General features: G+C 36.4%; 1 pseudogene; it reads left to right on the top strand.

Annotated features, from left to right (window-relative positions):
* The first annotated feature begins 389 nt into the window (after window positions 1-389).
* The window catches only part of LOC144365083 (antigen WC1.1-like), a 29642-nt pseudogene continuing 11124 nt past the window's right edge, over window positions 390-18907 (top strand).

Consider the following 18907-nt stretch of genomic DNA (forward strand, 5'->3'; position numbering starts at 1 on the left):
TTCATCCATGACCTTCTGCATCTGGTATAGGTATGGTCTATATTGATGGTCTTCTGATCCCTTTTCTGTACAAAGGGATCAGAAGACCATCAATCCTAGTGATAGGGAGAGAAAAACACCTGCAGAAAGACAAAGGTCTGCCAAAAATCCTGAGTAGGGGAAACACTATAGTGAGGCAGAAAATGCCTGAGCTGTGCGTTTTTGAGGAAGAGAAAGAATCACATGTCAGGCTCAGAGTGCAGGTGCAGGGTTATCTGTGGTATAATTGCAGTTATTGTTGTCTGTGTTGGGGGCTTTCTTTATAGGCACCAAGGTTTACATCTGTCCTTGACATGTGAACACACATATATATCATCATCAACACTGTCCTCACTATCAAATCCAGCACCATGGCTCAGAGTGATGATTTCTATGGACTCCTGTCTAAACAGCTGACTTCCAGTGGGCAGGCATACTCCTGTTCACACTTTTATTTCAAAGTTCCTTCACCTATGGGATTAAACACATCACAAGGTACTTTAAGAATTACCACAAAATTGCAATTCTCCTTTCCATATTCAGACATCATAATTATCAACTCATTGGCATGAAGGGCCAGAGAACTTTGAGTTAAATGCTCTGAGTCACGGGTTTTCCTTACATTATTACTATAATAGATTTTCTCTACATTTATTTCTTAAAGTAACATCTGTATAAACTCATATGTGGGAGCTGAATTTAGTGCTGTGCTGGCAGATGAGTGTTCGATGAAACAAAATATTAATGCGTATTTATTGTATAAAATGTTATATAATTTAGGACTCAAATAAGGATGATTCTTCAGTGATTTGTGGGAACAAAAACACCACATTAACTGTAATTCACACACAAAACTGGCTTCATAAGAGACAATAAAGTAGGTGAGTGCATGCTTATACATAGATTTTTAAAAAGGCACATTGAAAGAGGAAGGAAGATAAGATTTGCCCTTTCCCCAACCTGAGAGAGCCCAATATGAAGAGAAATGTATACTTTTTGGAGAATGGAAAGGGAATTAATCCCAAACTTTAGACTTGAAACCCAGTAATAGGCGTGCCACAGTGAAACCTGGGTACCAACAGAGCCTAACAACCCTGTCCCCATGCCAGTAACCTCACACTGAGACTCTGGAACTCTGTTGTGTTGGGCAGCAAAACTGTCTCCAACATCACTTCTCCAACCTCTAGTAGAAGAGGGAAAAGCAAGACTCCAAGAATCATGTAACAGTGCTGGCACAGGACTTTGTCTTGGAGTTGAGTGCCAGACCAACCATGATCATATTCAGTAGGAATTAGAGGCCTCAAATGTAGAGCAGAGGTAGCTGAACAAGAACTGTGTGCTGGTGGAACAAACCCAAGAAGAGCCTATAACACATGTGGTTGGTTGCAGGAGTCTAGAGCCTTGAGTTTACCTAAGCAGTAGGCAGCTCATAGCATTGAGGGCCTTGGTCCCTCCCCACTTCTGTGTTGCTTTGACAGGCTGTGGCCTCAGTGTGTGATATAACATTGTAGTGTTGGTGGCCACAGGACTTTCCACCACATTCTTCCTCAACCCCTGGCAGCGCAACATGGAGAGGGTTAAGTGTCTTTGTGAAGGTGAAAAGTTATTTGGGCAATTGTGACTGGAAGCCTCAGTTCTTATCTATATATATTAGGGTACAGCTCTCAAAGATGAAAGATAAAGACTCTCAGGCATCAAGAGAAAAAACTATGAAATAACATATAAAAATGTCCCAATTCACTTGATGGCAGTGTTCTTAACAGTAAACTTATAGCTCAGAAGTGAGTACCATGAGATTTTCATAGAAATGAGGAAAAACCTACCAATCAAGAATACTGAATCCATCAAATATATCCTTTAGACATGAAGGAGGTGCAAAGACATTATCAGACATCCTGCTGCCCTAAATTACCATATGATACAGCAATCCCAATGCTGAGCATATGTCCAAAGAAGTGAAATCTGTATGTTAAAGAGACATCTGTACTCCCATGTTTATAGCAGCACTATATATTATAGCTAAGAAATGGAAATAACCTAAATGTCCATCAGCTGATCAATGGATAAATAAATGAAATACAATGGAATACTATTTAGCCATAAAAAGAATTAAACATTTTCATTTGATGTAATATGCATGGGTCAGGAGATAACTAGGTTAAGTGAAATAAGTCAGGCAAAGAAAGACAAGGCTTATAATCTCACCATATGTCAAATATAAAAGAGTTGACCTCTTAGAGGTTGAGAGTAAAATTGTATTACCATAGACTAGAGAATGTAGTGAATGGGAATGAAAGGCAACAGACTGATTGATGACTAATGGGTTTTACTTAAATAGGAGCAAAAAGTTCTGGTGCACTGTGGCACAGGAGGGTGGCTTCAGAAAACAATAAGGAACTACATTTCAAAAAGCTAAAAGAAAGTCTTTTGGAAGCTTTCAAAAAAAGAAATGAAAAGATTTGAAGAGACAAAGAAATGCATATATACATGCATCAGCACATGAATTAATGCAATTTATATGTACACTATGTCAGTAGATATCAGTTAGTATAAATTTACTTAGATAAAAATGAAGGAAAATATAAAGATGATTAGATATAGGGAAAATTATATTGTTTATATGTAATAGAAATAATGATACAAGAAGCGTATGTTGTCAAATAAATTTGATAATAATGAGACAGGAAGACAAATAGAATTTTCCAAAGAAGACAGAGGAAGCATACAGTATGTGGGGGATTACCCTCAAAGGTTGATAAAGAGCACATAAGGATTATTTCAGCAGCATTTAAGACCCTGGTGTAGGAAGGGCAATCTGTGTACATTGTGTGAATTCAGTATACTCCTCCTGTACAAAAGGAGAAAAATGATTTTCAAGAGTGACTCAAAGTTGAGGTATTAGACAAAGTCAGAATAGAAAAAGAAAAGGTCCCTTGGATAATACTTTCATAAAAAACTTGAAACATGCCTAGGGGAACAATGTGTCTATGGAGCTAAAAATAGGACAAAGATATGTATGACTACAATTTTTAATTTACTCCAGTGAGAAAAAAAATCATATGAATCAATAGATTTCTGCAGATACATTTTTTCTTTTTTTGACCCAATAGTTCACAAACTTTAAATGGCTCAAAACTGGGTTTCTCCCCACTGGATGAAAAGCTCTGCAAAGATAATGACATTATTTTCTTTAAATATATATACCCAGCACCTAAAAACAAATCTGGATCATGACAGATTATGAAAAATATGCTAGTGTTGTGAATAACAAAACAGGGAAGCAAACTCTCAATGTCGTCTTTATATACCTCTTTCCAATATCAGGACTAGGGAGAAAGTTCAGATTGTGTCTCCTTTGAAGACCTCTCTGCTGCATTTTTATCCTTTCCTGATCAGAGGCATTTTTTATCCATACTCAGTAAATTCCATTTTAATGACTTACTTTGAAAAGAAAAATTACTGAACATGTTGTTTTCCAGAGAAAGGATTTCCTTCTTCAGGATACCAACCTACTATTACATTACAATTGCATATCTGTAGTTAGATGCCACCCCAAAGATTTGAACCAATACTCAAAATCACTTCCTGATCAACTTCAATAGATGTCTAATGGCTTCTTCCAACTCTACATATTAGTAACAGAATGTTACCTTGAAACAAAACAAAAAGGCAAATATGCATGCTCAAATCTCTTCACAACTTCTGGTTCTACTTCTTTTGGGGGTGGGTACTAAGGATTGAACTCAAGGGCACTCAATAACTGAGCAACATCCCCAAAATGTTTTTTGTGTTTTATTTAGAAGGTAGCAGACTGATCAATGAGTTATTTAGCACCTTGCCATTTCTATGGCTGCTTTGAACTCAAGATCCTCTGGCCTTAGTTTCCCTACCTACTGGGATTATAGGCCTATGCCACCTCACCCAGCTGACCCTACTTCTAAATTCTCTTTCTGTCTTATTTAATGGGAAGAATGGTGTAAAGAACCCAGATTATCTTAGTCATCATAACCTACTTTTCATCTCTGTCTCACACTATTTTGTGGGCTCTTTTCTCATATCTAAATGAGAAATTAATATAAATTGTCATTTTTGGTTACATTTTGAATTTTTTCATTCTTTAACAAGTTTTAAGTTAGTTGAAATTATTACCTGTGAACTGGAAATTTCTGAGGATAAAATAGAAGAAAAATAATTCTCGTCTTTTTTTACAGTGAGTTCAAATTCAGGGAATGGATATAGGGCTTATTAAAAAGGAGGTAGACTGACACAGACAGACACACAGTTAAATATATTGTAATACATAAAATAATATATCCATATTATATACTATATATATATATATTTATATATATATATATATATATATATATATATATATATACAATATATATGTATATTGTGTATATAACTTCTGGAGTCAGCCATTTAGAACTGACCTTACAAATTCCTCCTCTTAAAGTTGTCTTCAGATACTTGCTCATGCAATCTCCATTCTGACACCATTGAATTCATTCCTGGGAAAAGAAAAAATTTTACAGCTTTCCTGAGACATATAGCTCCCAATTCCAAACCTAGATACTAATTGTACTGATTATGTCCTTCCACAGGATTTGTGGAGTTGGATGGAGGAGGTGGACCTTGCTCTGGGCGAGTGGAAGTGAATTCTGGAGGAGGATGGACTCAAGTATCTTATGGGAACTTCACATTACCCACTGCCCAGGTCATCTGTGCAGAGCTGGGGTGTGGCAAGGCAGCATCTTTTCTCTTGGACCTGCCCCTCAGAGAGGCCAGTGAACAGGTCTGGGCTGAAGAGTTTCAGTGTAAGGGATGGGAACCTGAGCTCTGGTTCTGCCCCAGAGTGCCCTGTCCTGCAGGCAGCTGCCAACACAGAGGGGCTGTGCAAGTTGTCTGCTCAGGTGAGACTCACAGCAGGACTTTAACCTTTTTGCACACTCTGTTGTGGTAACAAATGTGAGTGTTACTGGAATCCTGTCTTCTCCTGCCAGAGTACACAGAAGTCAGGCTCATGAAAAATGGCAGCTCCCAGTGTGAGGGTCAAGTGGAGATGAAGATCTCTGGAGGCTGGAGAACACTCTGTGCCTCCCACATGAATATGGCCAATGCCAATGTTGTTTGCCATCAGATGGGCTGTGGAGTCACCATCTCCACCCCAAAAGGAGCATACTTTGTGGAAAGAGGAGATGAGATCTGGAGAGACCGATTTCACTGCTCAGGGTCTGAGTCCTTCCTGTGGAATTGCCCTGTGACTGCCCTGGATTTTCCTGCCTGTGCTCATGGAAAAACAGCCTCTGTGGTCTGCTCAGGTAAGAGAGGGCAGCGCTGACTGGTACTTGAGTGACATGTCTCTAAGAGCAGAGAGCATGGAGAGCAGAATAGAAATATGAGATAAGCCTTGGTGAAATATGATTCTTCTCATTGATCATTTATCTTTCAGACTCTGTCAAGGGTTATTCAGAGGAATTTTTTTTGATTGATAACGTCTACAGGTTTATTATTCCCTATATAGCAGAGCAGACAGATAAACAGAGTCAGATAAAGAACACACAAATACCATCTGCAACATTTTCTTAAGTCTTAAACTTTTGCTACCACATTTGCTTCAAACATTTATCATTATTATTTTTATATGTTCTTACTAGGTATATGTGATAGTAGAATGTATTTTGATATATTATATATATCTGGAATATAAATTCTCATTCCTCAGGTTGTACATGATGTAGAGTTCCAACAGTCATATAATCATAATTGCACATACGACGATAATGTCTGATTCACTCTACTATCCTTCCTACCTTATACAACTTCCCTTCTCTTCACTTCCCTCTGTATTATCCAAAATAACTCTATTCTTTCCTAGCACCCACACACCTTATTGTGAATTAGTATCTTCATATCAGTGAAAATATTTGTCCTTTGGTTTTGTGCGATTGGCGCATTTCACTTGGCACAGTAGTCACCAGTTCTATCATTTACTAGCAGATTCCATAATTTTATTCTTCTTTATGGCTGAGTAATATTCCAATGTGCCCATATACCATAATTTCTTTAGCCATTCATCTGCTGAAGAACATCTAGGTTGCTTCCATAGCTTACCTATTGTGAATTGAGATGCTATAAACTATGTAGCTATAGCATACTGATTTTTAGTCCTTCAGGTATATGGTGAGTAATGGGATAACTAAGTTAAATGGTCATTCCATTACAAGTTTCCTGATGAATCTCTATACCACTTTGCATAATGGTTGCACCAATTTGCAATCCCACTCATATTTTATGATTGTACCTTTCCCTCCCATATCCTTGCCAATATTTATTGTTACTTGTATTCTTGATAATTGCCATTCCAACTGAAGAAATGAGATCTCCGTGCAGTTTTAATTTGCCTGACTCTAACTACTAGAAATGTTGATAATTTTCTTATATACTGAACAATTGTATTTATTCTTCTGTGAAGTATCTGTTCAGTACCTTAGCCCATTTATCTATTGGGTTATTTAGGGTGGTGTTAAATTTCTGAGATCTTTATATACCCTAGAGATTAATGCAGGTGACAATGATTTTCTACTAATCTGTTGGCTTTCACTACGTATTCTTGATTGTTTCCTTTGTTGTAAAGAAGCTTTTAAATTTGAATCCATCCTATTGTCATTTCTTGATTTTACTTCTTGTATTTAGGAGTCTTGTTAAGAAAGTCAGTTTAGAAACTGACGTGGTGGAGATTTGGAACTACATTTACTTCCATTAGGCACAGAATCTCTGTTCTCAAGCCTAAATCCTTGATCCACTTTGAGTTGAGTTTTATGCAGGGTGAGAGATTTGGGCTCAATTATATTTTGCTGCATATGAATTTCCAGTTTTCCCAGCACCATTTTTGAAGAGACTATCTTTTCTCCAATGTGTATTTTTCGCACCTTTGTCTAGTATGAGATAACAGTATTTATGTGGGTTTATCTCTGCGTCTTCAATCTGTTCCATTGGTCTACCTGTCTTTTTGGTACCAACACCATGCTGCTCTATAAGGTCTGGTATTTTGATGGCTTCAGCTTTATTTTTATTGCTAAGGATTGCTTTGGCTATTCTAGGTCTCTTATTTTTCCAAATGAATTTCATGACAGGTTTTTATATTTAAATGAAGAATGCCATTGGAATTTTAATGGTAATTGCATTAAATCTGTATAGAGCAAATGAGAGTATGGTCATTTTGTTCAATGTTAATTCTGCTCCCCATGAACATGGGAGATCTTTACATCTTCTAAGGTGTTCTTCAATTTTTTTTTCTTTAATGTTCTGTAGTTTTCATTGTAGAGGTCTTTCTTCTTTATTTGTTAGATTGATTCCCAAATATTTTAATTTTTAGGACATTTGAATGGGGTATTTTTTTCTAATTTCTTTCAGTGGATTCACCACTGATGTATAGGGACACAATTGACTTGTGGGTGTTTATTTTATATTCAGGTGCTTTGCTTAATTTATTTATTAGTTCTAAAAGTTTTCTGGTGGAATTTTTGGGAGTTTTCTAAATGTGGGTTATGTCATCAGCAAATGGGGATTGTTTGAGTTCTTCCTTTCCTATTTGTATCTATTTAATTTCTTTATTTTTTCTTATTGCCCTGGCTAGAATTTTAAGGACAATGTTGAAGTTCAGTGGTGAAAGAGTGCATCTTGTCTTGTTCCAGTTATTTGAGGGAATGCTTTATGTTTTTCCCCATTTAGAATAATGTTGGTTTTGGATTTAACACATATAACTTTTACAATGTTGAGGTATGTTCCCACTATCCCTAATTTGTCTAGTGTTTTGAACATGAAACCATGCTGTATTTTGTTAAGTGATTTTTTTCTGAATTTGTTGAGATGATCATATAATTTTTGTCTTTAAGTCTATCAATGTGTTGAATTATGTTTATTAATTTCTGTATGTTGAATGAAACTTGCATCCCTGAGATGAACCCCGTTTGATCATGGTGCACTATTTTTAATATTTTTGTATGAGATTTGCCAGAATTTTAATGAGAATTTTTGTATCTATGTTCATCAGAGATATTGGTCTGAAGTTTTCTTTCCTTGAAGTGTCTTTGTCTGGTTTTGGTATCAAGGTAAATATTAGCATCATAGAATGAGTTTGGAAGAGTTTCCTTTTCCATTTCATTGAAAAGGTCTATTGGTATGGATTGTATTTGATCATAATTTGAGGTCTATTGGTATGGATTTTATTTGATCATACTTTGATGTCTATTGGTATGGATTGTATTCTTGACTGACATCCATTTTCTTTCAAGGTCTTGTAGAATTTGGCTGAGAATCCATCTGATCCTGGGCTTTTCTTGGTTGGTAGGCTTTTCTTGGTTGGTAGGCTTTTTCACTTCTATTTCAGTGCTTGAAATTGATCTGTTCTAATTGTATATGTCCTCCTGATTCAGTTTGGTTAGGATCGTATATCTCTAGAAATTTGTCAGTGTTTTCAATATTCTATTTTTTTTTAATTTAAGTATAAATTTCCAAATAGTTTCTGATTATCATCTGTATTTCAGAGATATTTCATTTTTCATCACAAACTTTTAGTAATTTCTGTTATCTCTCTCTTTGTCTTAGTTGCTAAGGATTTATCAATTTTATTGAGTTTTTTAAAAGAACCATTTTTGTCAACTTTTTGAATTATTTATTTTGTTTCCATTTTATTGATTTCAGCTCTAATTTTAATTTTTTTCCCTGTCTTCTATTGTATTTGGTGTTGATTTGCTCTTCTTTTGCTAGGGCTTTGAGATGTAATGTTAGGTTATTTATTTGTTGACTTTGTATTCTTTTAGTGGATGAGCTCAATGCAATGAACTTTCCTCTTAACACTGCCTTTATAGTGTCCCAGAGATTTTGATATGTTGTCACACTATTTTAGTTTCCCCTATGTATTTTTTTTTGTTTCATCCCTGATTTCTTCTGCTATCAATTTGTCGTTCAGTAGTGTATTATTTAATCTCCTGGTGTTAGAGTAGATTCTATTTTTTATTTCATCATTGATTTCTAATTTTATTTTATTATGATTTAATAGAATGCAAAGCATTATCTCTAATTTTTTGTATTTTCTAAGAGTTGTTTTGTGGCATAGATATGGTCTTGTTTAGAGAAAGATTCATGTGCTGCTGAGAAGAAAGTGTCTTTGAACATTGAGGTATGAAATACTCTATATTTGTATTGAAAGTCTAAATTTTTTATTGTAATATTTAGTTCTATAGTTTCTTTAGTTTTTTGTTTAGAGGATTTATCCAGTATTGACAGAGATATGTTATACTCACCTAGTATTATTGTATTGTGATCAACTTCTTTCTTGAAATTGAGAAGAATTTGTTTCATGTACATAGATGCTCCATTGTTTGGGGCATAAATATTTAAAATTGCTACGTCTTGCATACGTATCATTCCCTTAAGCAATATGAAATGTCCTTCTTTGTGTCTCATGATTAGCTTTTGCTTGAAGTTCACTATATTTTATATGAGAACAGAAATCCCTGCTAATTTACATGATCCATGTGAGTGATATATTTTTCCTGTCTTTTCTCTTTTAATCTGAAAATGTCTTTGCCTATGAGGTGAGCCTCGTGGAGAGGTTATATTGTTGGGTTGGGTTATTTTAATCTAACATGCCAGTCTATGTCTTTTTGATTGATGAGTTCTGGCTATTTATGTTCAGATATTATTGAGGTATGATTTTTATTCCCAATCATTTTGTTTTATTTCTGGTTTTTAATTTAATTTAGTTTATCCTTTGATTGACTATTCCTTTAGTGTGGTTTCACCCTTCACTGGTTTTCACGTATATTTTTTATTTCTTCTTCCTGTAATATTTTGCTGAATGTGTTCTGAGTACAGGCTTTCTACTTGTAAATTATTTTAAATTTTATTTATCATGGAATGTTTTGATTTTATTTTCAAATATGAAGATTAATTTTGCTGAGTATTGTATTCTTGGCTGACATCCATTTTCTTTGAAGGTTTGATATATATTATTCCAAGACCTCTGAGATTTGAGTGTCTGGAGTGAGAAATTACCTGAAATGCAAATTGGTTTTCCTGTAAATGTAAACTGACATTTATTTCCAGAAGCCTTAACAATTCTATCCTTATTCTGTATGTTAGGCATTTGAAAGAATGAAAGCAAGGAAGAAAGAAAAAGAATGAGCAACAGAAATGAAAAATACATTTCATTTTTCTCATCATTTTCTGACTCATAAATTTGGGAAGGGCTCTTGGAAGTTGCCTCTTGGGATCTGTCATAAGGTTACACTTGAATGCCATGTGGAACTGAGATCATTTGAATGCTTGACCCATTTGGAAATCCAGGATAGTTCATTCACATGGCTGGTAGCTTGAAGATCAATTGGGGCTGTTGACAGAACCACCTGCAAATGTTCTCTCACACATGATAGTCTCTATACAGTGGATATGTCATAAAGCAAACATCCTAAAGAGAAGGAAGCATGACTTTCTAAGCTAGGTTTCTAAGTCAAGCAATGTTGGCTTCACCACATTCTATTTCTTATAGACAACACACCATGGTCAGCCCAGATTAAAGGTAAGGAGGAATGGATTCCACAGATCAATGAATAGAGCATCACAGATTTTGTGAATTTTTTTAAAGCTATATGTGTATTGAATATTGGACTTTGTGTATTTTCTAAGTTATATTTTTAACACTATCATAGTTGCCTTAGTTACCTAAGACTTATACATTACATAGGAATGTTAGGTTCTCTCACCATGTCTCTCAAATCTCTGTTTAAAGTTTCTATCCTGAATCTTTCTGTGCTTTATTCTATATTTTTCTATGTTTTTGAACTTTGCAATTTCTATTCTGTGATAATCTAATATTGTTGACTCATCTTTGGGTTCTTATTTTTAGCTCTTGACTTTTTAACTCTCAATTTTTTATTAGATTTTTGTGATCATTTCTCTGCCAAGATGCACATCATGCCATTGAATAGACCATTTAATCATGATTATATAAATTTCCTATAAGGAAACACTAATACTAATATATGAAAAATTTTCCCATTTTTTCTTATTTTTCCTCTTTGGTCTCTATTAAATTCTGTTTCATGTGGTATTTTGGATCAACATTGTTTTGAGAAACTATACAGAATCTTCAGAGAGGATTATATTTTGCCTCTTCTGGGTACTTTATTTGAGGTAGATCATATTACACAAAAACAATTGAAGTTTTAAGAAACTGGGAACCATCCCTGTGACAAAAATTCTTTCAGTGACAAAATATGATACAACTTTCCTGGTTGTTTAAAATGATTCCTCCTTTTTGGTCCAACCTAAATTATATTTGTGTATGACCAAATCAATCTGTCAAACATGCTTAGATTTTTAGTCTCTTCAAACTTTAAATGAGCAAATGCCTTCAGGGAAAAATAGATGATACCAATTTTTACTCTTCTCTTCACTGGACTCCTAAAGGCTAGCTGTCCCTGGAGCTCTGAAGTGCTCTCAAGAGGAACTAACATATTCCACTTTTCTAAAGTCACCCTGAGTGCTTGACATAAATCACAAAAGTGTCATAGTCAGAAACAGAAATCTCCATTAGGAGAACAGTTCTGAAGATATTAAATTACTGATTTTGTCCTATAGCTGTCAGATGCTATCACTAGATTATTATGTACCTTAATTAAGTTTCCTGCTCTCTATTCCCAGGTGTAGGTAGCCAGATCCAGCTGCTGCCCCAGTGCAATAACTCCTGGTCTGACCCAGCAGGCTCTGCAGACACAAAAGGGCACACTCTCAACTGCTCAGGTGAGCAAGGCCCTCAGCACAAGAGCCTTCCCATTTTTTTTATTTTGGTGGAAATGCCCACTGACATGACTCTGTCTCTCCTCAGACAGCAGACAGCTCCGCCTGGTGGATCAGGGCAGTCACTGTGCAGCTGGATGAGCTGAATTGTACAGGAGAGGAGACCCATGTGTGGCAGTGTCCTTCCCATGGCTGGGGGAAGCACAACTGCAAACACAAGGAAGATGCTGGGGTCATCTGCTCAGGTCTGTGGTTCACACTGGGTATAGGTGGGAGAAAGTGAGAAGGTTGTGCAGGATGGTATCTGAGCTTTAGGGCAGAGGAGGGGAAATATGTCTCAGTGCGGATGGGGGGGAGGCTCACCCCACAGTGTCTGTCCCTCTAGCAGAAAAGATGAGGTGCTTCCATTTTCTGCTGCAGCAGTTGAGCTTCTGCTCCTTCCTTCTCATCCCTGCCTCCTGACATTCATTCTCTTCAGTGTCTACTTGACTGTAGACCTCATGCTTCAGTTACTGTGTTTGCAACATCCTAAGACCCCACTGCATTAGTTTCCTATTGCTGCTATAATAATTTGCCAGACTAAATGGCTTAAGACAACATGAGTTTAAGTCTCACCCCAGTTCACCTGAGATATAAACAAGGTGTCAGTGAGCTACATTCAGCTGAGGTTCTTGGAAGACTCATTTCCTCACCTTTTCCAGCATTTAAAAGTTACCTGTATTTCCCTTCCTTATTCAAGTCAACCACCTTTCATACTTCTGACCATTTTTCATCTTTACATCTCTTTTTGACCAGGGTAAGAAACCATTGTCTGCTTGTAAGAATACAGCTCTAAGGATGTGGTTAAATTGAGCTCACATTGTTAATCCAGGATAATCTAAAATAATTTCATCATTAAAAAATCCTCATATTGATCTTGTTTGCAGGCACTCTTTACCTCATAAGATAATCTATTCACAAGGTCCAGGATCAGTAACTGACATATCTGGGACTTCACCATTCTGCCACCTCACGGTCCATACCCCCTTTCCCAAGGACTGTCATATATTTAGTCAAGTAGCTTTTCCTTCCTCCCTTCAAGAGCCCCACTTCAGTGTTCCTGCCTGTTCATTTTCCACTACACCACTGTCATAGAAATAGAAAGAGACATACAATTATCAAAACAGGTAAAAGGATAAAAGTTTCATCTTTCCACCTGGTGGGCATTTCATCAGAAAAGTTAGCAATGAGCACTCACTAACTAGGGATAGCACTAAGTGTTAAATACTGTGCTCTGTTTTTCTCCTCCTGGTTTCAGATTTCCTGGCCCTCAGATTGGTGAGCGAGGACCAGAAGTGTGCTGGGTGGCTGGAGGTTTTCTACAACAACACCTGGGGCAGTGTCTGCCACAGCCCCATGGAAGCTGTGACCTTGTCGGTGATCTGCAGACAGCTTGGCTGTGGGGACAGTGGGACTCTCAACTCTTCTGTTCCTCTCAGAGAAGGTTCTAGGCCTCATTGGATGGATGGAGTCCAGTGTAGGAAAACGGACACCTCTCTCTGGCAGTGTCCTTCTGTCCCCTGGAAACAGAGATCTTGCTCTGCATAGGAGGAAGCTTATATCATGTGTTCAGGTGACTTACTCCATATTCCTGTGTGCTCACTCTGTAAGTTGTTAGAGAAATTTCATAATTTCAAACCAGAAGAATGAGTTCAAAAGAGTCTATGAGGCACAAGTTTGAATAGAGAATTTTAACCTCAATTTACAATCTTGTTTTGATGACAGAATTAAGTAAACCTATTATTACATTTATGTGAAAAATGCCATGGATATTAAATTGAGCATGTAGAATCATGAACTTACCCTCTAAAAAACTGTGTAAGCAGATGGCTAGTGCAGTCTTAGGCTATAATAATTACTCTGCATTTCCATAATATAGTGAGAAATTTGACCTCAATTATATAAATCACTTGCTATGTTCTGTCATAGTGTTAGTTTTTTTCACATGTAATGAAGGTTAAACCACTCAGCAATCATTCATAGGTATTATGGTGACCATTTAATCCAGACGTGGAAATTAACATTAGGAGTAAGCACTTCATTCACCCCATACACTCAAGAGAGTGAGGGACAACTTGGGGTAATCAGTATTAGTGGGTTATCTCTGAGATCATAGTCTTTTACTCTGAAATCCATCAACATCAGGCAGAAAACTATAAGCTCAGATTGTTGATGATAAGTAATTGAGTGAATTGCATCCAGAAACTTAATATGAGGCATGAGGAGGAAAGACAAGAATAATATAATCTCTGTGTCCTCATGAAGTTTACCCTCTAGTATGACGATACACACCAGCCATAAATGTGTGTCATGAAGAAGTGGAAGGTGCTATGGAAATGGGTAATTTGAGAAAAAGAAAAATCATATTTAGGTTGAGACCAATGAAGGAAGTAAATGTCAAATGAAGAAAGTAATAAGAGTTTTTGTTCAGTGTAAATACTGAATTGTGAGAAGTCTGTGACCTTGAGGGACTGATAAAATCCCATCATGAGCAGAGTAGGAAGAAGCTGGAGAGAGTGATGCCTGATTAACTGGATGGATAAGAAGAGTTCAGATCCTTTCCAAGGCAAGGTCCTCATACCAATTTTGTTGAAAAGTTGTTTGTTAATATTTTCCTCTGCCACATTATGGGGAATTACTGTGAGATGAGGGTCCTAGTCGCCCCTTATTTTCTTCTTGAATTCATCTCCTCACAGTCTTGTGGTCTTGTTTGATACTACCTCCTCTGAGCCTTTATTCATATGCTACTTCAAATGAACCACTTCATCTGCCTCCCAGAAAACATTCTATGGGGTTTGTTGGAAATTGGAGGCTATTGTCTTCCAATTTCATACGACCTATAATGTGTGCTTCAGTTTTATATTTTGATAAAAACCTGGCTGTCCTGAAAATAATGATATCATTTGAGGGTCTGTTCTTCTCTTTCAAAAGGATATTTCTGGGCCAAATCTTAGAATAAAAGTATTCCTGTTTTCCTTTGTCATTTTCCACAATTTCTTTTCTTTTCTCTCTATGTCCATCTACTTGAAATTTGCCCATCAGATGGCACCAGCTACCACTTCAGTTGGTGTCACTCTCCAACCTGGTCACACCCTCTCATCCAGGAAAGCTGCAGTACCAGGCTCACCAGGCTCCTCTGTCTTCTGTTCCTGGTGCTGCCAGCATCCTTGAATACAACTGAGATAACACCCTGGCCTCTTTATTTCTGACTTTCTCCCTTAAAAGCTCCACTTACATCCCATCTCCCTGTATGGCCACACTATTGTCCATCACTAACTGTCCAGCTTGAGATCTTTTTTGTATCGTTCCTTCTCTGACTGTTGCTTCTTCTGCTTATGGGACTATCATGATGCTCCTTTTCCAGATATTTCATCCTCATGCAGATTCCAAGTGTTTTCCCTTATCAGGCTTTCATTTTTCCACTCTCCTCATGATTGCAGATGTTCTTCTTACCCTGATTAGACAACATGATGCTGCATTATAATCCTCCCCCTTCAAGTACACTCAATTCCCTGCTCTCTTCTTTATCTGTCAATGAGAAGAATGGTTGAGACAACTACCTAACTCTCCACTGCCTGCACTGGACTAGGCAAAAACTGATGAATCATGGACAAGTACTGTATCTTGTTATAATGTGAAATTATCCTGCTAGTCTCTTTGAATTTTTGACCCAATCTCTGATGAATCCTCCACACTGGCCCCATATTGTAGTGTGCTTCTCTCTCATGTGCTCTTGTCCACTCTCTAACATGACATTTTACAAATTTCCTGATCTCTCCCTCATTTCTATTTAAACTGCATCATACACATAAATGATGATCTTCCCTCAAACTTCACTGGAAATTGAAACTCTCAGCTGTCTATCTTATTTTTTTATTTTCTAATATACTGATTATTATTCTGCCTTAGAGTCTTGAAACTTTTCTCTTCAATATCTAAATTTTAGACTCTGTATTCTTCCTTAGCTCTTTCCCATCCCTTTTCTCATTGGGGTCCATGGCCCTAGATGATATTATTCTACCCACAGCTCCCAATATAAACCTTCATTCCTGATCTCTGCCCTTAAATTCATTTCATTGCTAATGGATACTCTCGCTTGCAAATATAATGGGCAGCTCAAATTTAGTTTTCAAATAGAGTGTTTTATTCCACCCCTTTAAGCCCTGCCTCTAACTTTTTCTCCCTGTTCTATTCCCTTCCCAGTTAATGCCACTGTTATTACCCAGTTACTTATTCTCAGTCTACATTCATGTCTTAATGTCTTCATTTTACTCTCTCTCCAATTCCAATGTAATAGCAAGTTCTATGCCTCTACCAGCAAATACGTCTTAAATCTTTCTTCTCCAACTTTCCCACTCTCTTCTTAGTTCAGGAAAGATCACTTGCAGCTTGGACTCTTCCAACAGTCTTCAGTGGTCTTTGACTTGTATGACATATTGTCTATTTAATGCCAGGAAGATACTCATTTGATTACCAACTTGATTAATGTGTGCTGTGTCACAGGTGAGCTGCCCTTAGAAGTGACACTGGCACATTTCTTTGTGGCTCCCAAATGCAAAAACAACTGGGAACATATCTCAGGAGTCTGTAATTAGTCTAATAACCAGAAATGCCAAGGAAGATGTAGTCAGCTTATTGTTCTTGGACTTTGAAGGACTTTCTATGAAAGAGGGAGGAGAGTGTGAGCCACTCCAGAGGTCAGGGCTGTGACTCTCAGGTACAGATTTCTACTTGTTGGGTTTGGGTTCACTCTAAGTTTAAGTAACACTAATGAACCTCTCCATGGGAGGACCCCCCAGGGAATGAGTAATGCTGTCTGTCTGGGCAAAGAGCACTGGAGGCATGAAGACATGGCCATCTCACCTCCTCTTAAGCTGTCCCATCTTTTTTTTTTCTTTTTCCACAGAATCAGCCACATGCTTAACACTAGGAGATTTATGTTCTTCTCTCCAGTTTGTTTTTGCTATAGAGTTAAACAATATCTTTTTTATTATACTGAATTACTGAAACCTTAATTACTCATTGAAATCAATGAAGACATATAAAAAGATAAAAGGTACATTAGTGACATTGCATAACCCTTGTCTATTCATAATCCCCTGATGTGAATAGGATTAATGGACTGGTAATTACTATTTTTTCTAAATCTTCCATTTTCATGGAATCCTATCAAAACTCATATAGTGATAAAAGCATTTACCTTATGATATCTTTTTATTTGGTTTTACAATATTGGGATTATATCATACTTACTATTGTTACATCAGCTTTTCTTAAGAATTATTATGCATATTATTCAAGTAGAACTCACACTTTTGTTAAATAACTCCATAATGTTTCATTCTTAAGTGACTAGTATTCCAGTTTGCATAAAATTTTGCTATTAATTTATAATTCTTTTATATTTTTCCCTTCTACAAACAATATTGTAATATATATCGTTACACATGTAACACTGCATATTAGTAGGTTTGTTACTACAAGGTGACTGCCAATGGTTGTAAGATCACATGACATCTATTTAAAAAATATTTTCATACTTTGTAGGAGCAACTGTTTTTGATTGGCATTTCATATCTTGATAGAAAACACCAGCATTTTTATTATAACTTGACCATTCAACTAAATTAAAAAAAAAACATATAGAACTTCAAAAATCAAAAAAGGAACAAAGCCCACAAACCTCTGCTAGGAACTGCCTGAAATCCAGGGAGAATGCAATGACAAATGATGGTAAATGTTTCAAAAGCAATTGCTTACTCTTTTCCCTTTCCTACTTTTCCACACCTTATTTTTTTCTTTTCCTTGTAGAGGCTGAGGGATAATAAATTATAAGAATATGTATTTATAATGTTTTTCCCTACAATAGACTCTGTATATTGAAATAGTGAGACATCCAATCCTGAAATTGAGCATTCACCAAAGAGAGGTCCTGTGATCGTTTCTAGAGATGTTCTCTGCATAGGGTAGGAGACTGACAGAATAATGGGGATAATGTATACCCATAAAGGTGTTAGGACAAGTGCCATGTATGTTTTCTCTGTATTGTTTTTTTTTTTCATTTTCATGTATTATTTGTTTTGCTTTACTTGGCTCTATGATACATCTATGTCCTTTCATGTATTAATTATCTTTAGTGTATTATATTTTTATGCAAATGTTTCTATCTTACCAGCTAACTCTTGTGTACTTATTAACTTTATTATAAATTCTACTTATTTTATTTATGTAAAAATACATTTAATTTATTTAAAAGAATACTTTCAATTAAGTTGAATGAATACTTTCAATATGTTTATAATTTTCATTAACAATATGAGGGATATTGAGTACAAATCACTTTTTGGATTATGTAGTATTTATGTTTTAAACATCTATTATTTATTACCACAAATCATCAATATTAACTTACATTTATTTTATTAACTTTTTGATTAGCAAAATTTCAAAAAAAAATTTCCAGCAGATTTTACTCATCTATTTATTCAATCAGTAAATATTTATCAAGCCACTTTCATAACATTCATGGAAAGTCACCTGTACATACTTCTAATGAATGCATTCAACATGCCAGGTTCCATCCTGTTTGTAGGAACATAGGGAATGAAGCAAGGTCACCTTTCTATTGGAGTTTTTTCTGGGTTATGCATGTCTATGTGTGTTTTAATGTACACACATGAACATATTCATGATCCTGTTAGTATTTTTTCACGTACTGAGCACAGTAAGAACAAGTAAACTGAAAAATAATTTCAGCTGCTGATAGGGATATGCTCTAGGGGATGTCTCAGTAACCTATCCTGTTAGACTATTTCTGAAGCACCTTTTCTCCAGCTGTCACCCAAACTGAGCCCAGGACCTTAGAGAGCCTTGTCTTGGGGCAGGATCACCTCAGTTGCTCCTGAACCTGTGCTTCCCCACTGTCTGCTCCTGCAGGAAACAGACCCAAGAGCTGTCCAGCCACTGAGCCCTGCACAGGTACCTCATCCCCTCCCACCTTCCCCATGACTTCCAGGGGCTCCTTTCCTCCCACCAGGGCAAT

Source organism: Ictidomys tridecemlineatus, chromosome 6 (genome assembly GCF_052094955.1).
Source record: "Ictidomys tridecemlineatus isolate mIctTri1 chromosome 6, mIctTri1.hap1, whole genome shotgun sequence".
In the NCBI taxonomy this organism is placed as follows: Eukaryota; Metazoa; Chordata; class Mammalia; order Rodentia; family Sciuridae; genus Ictidomys; species Ictidomys tridecemlineatus.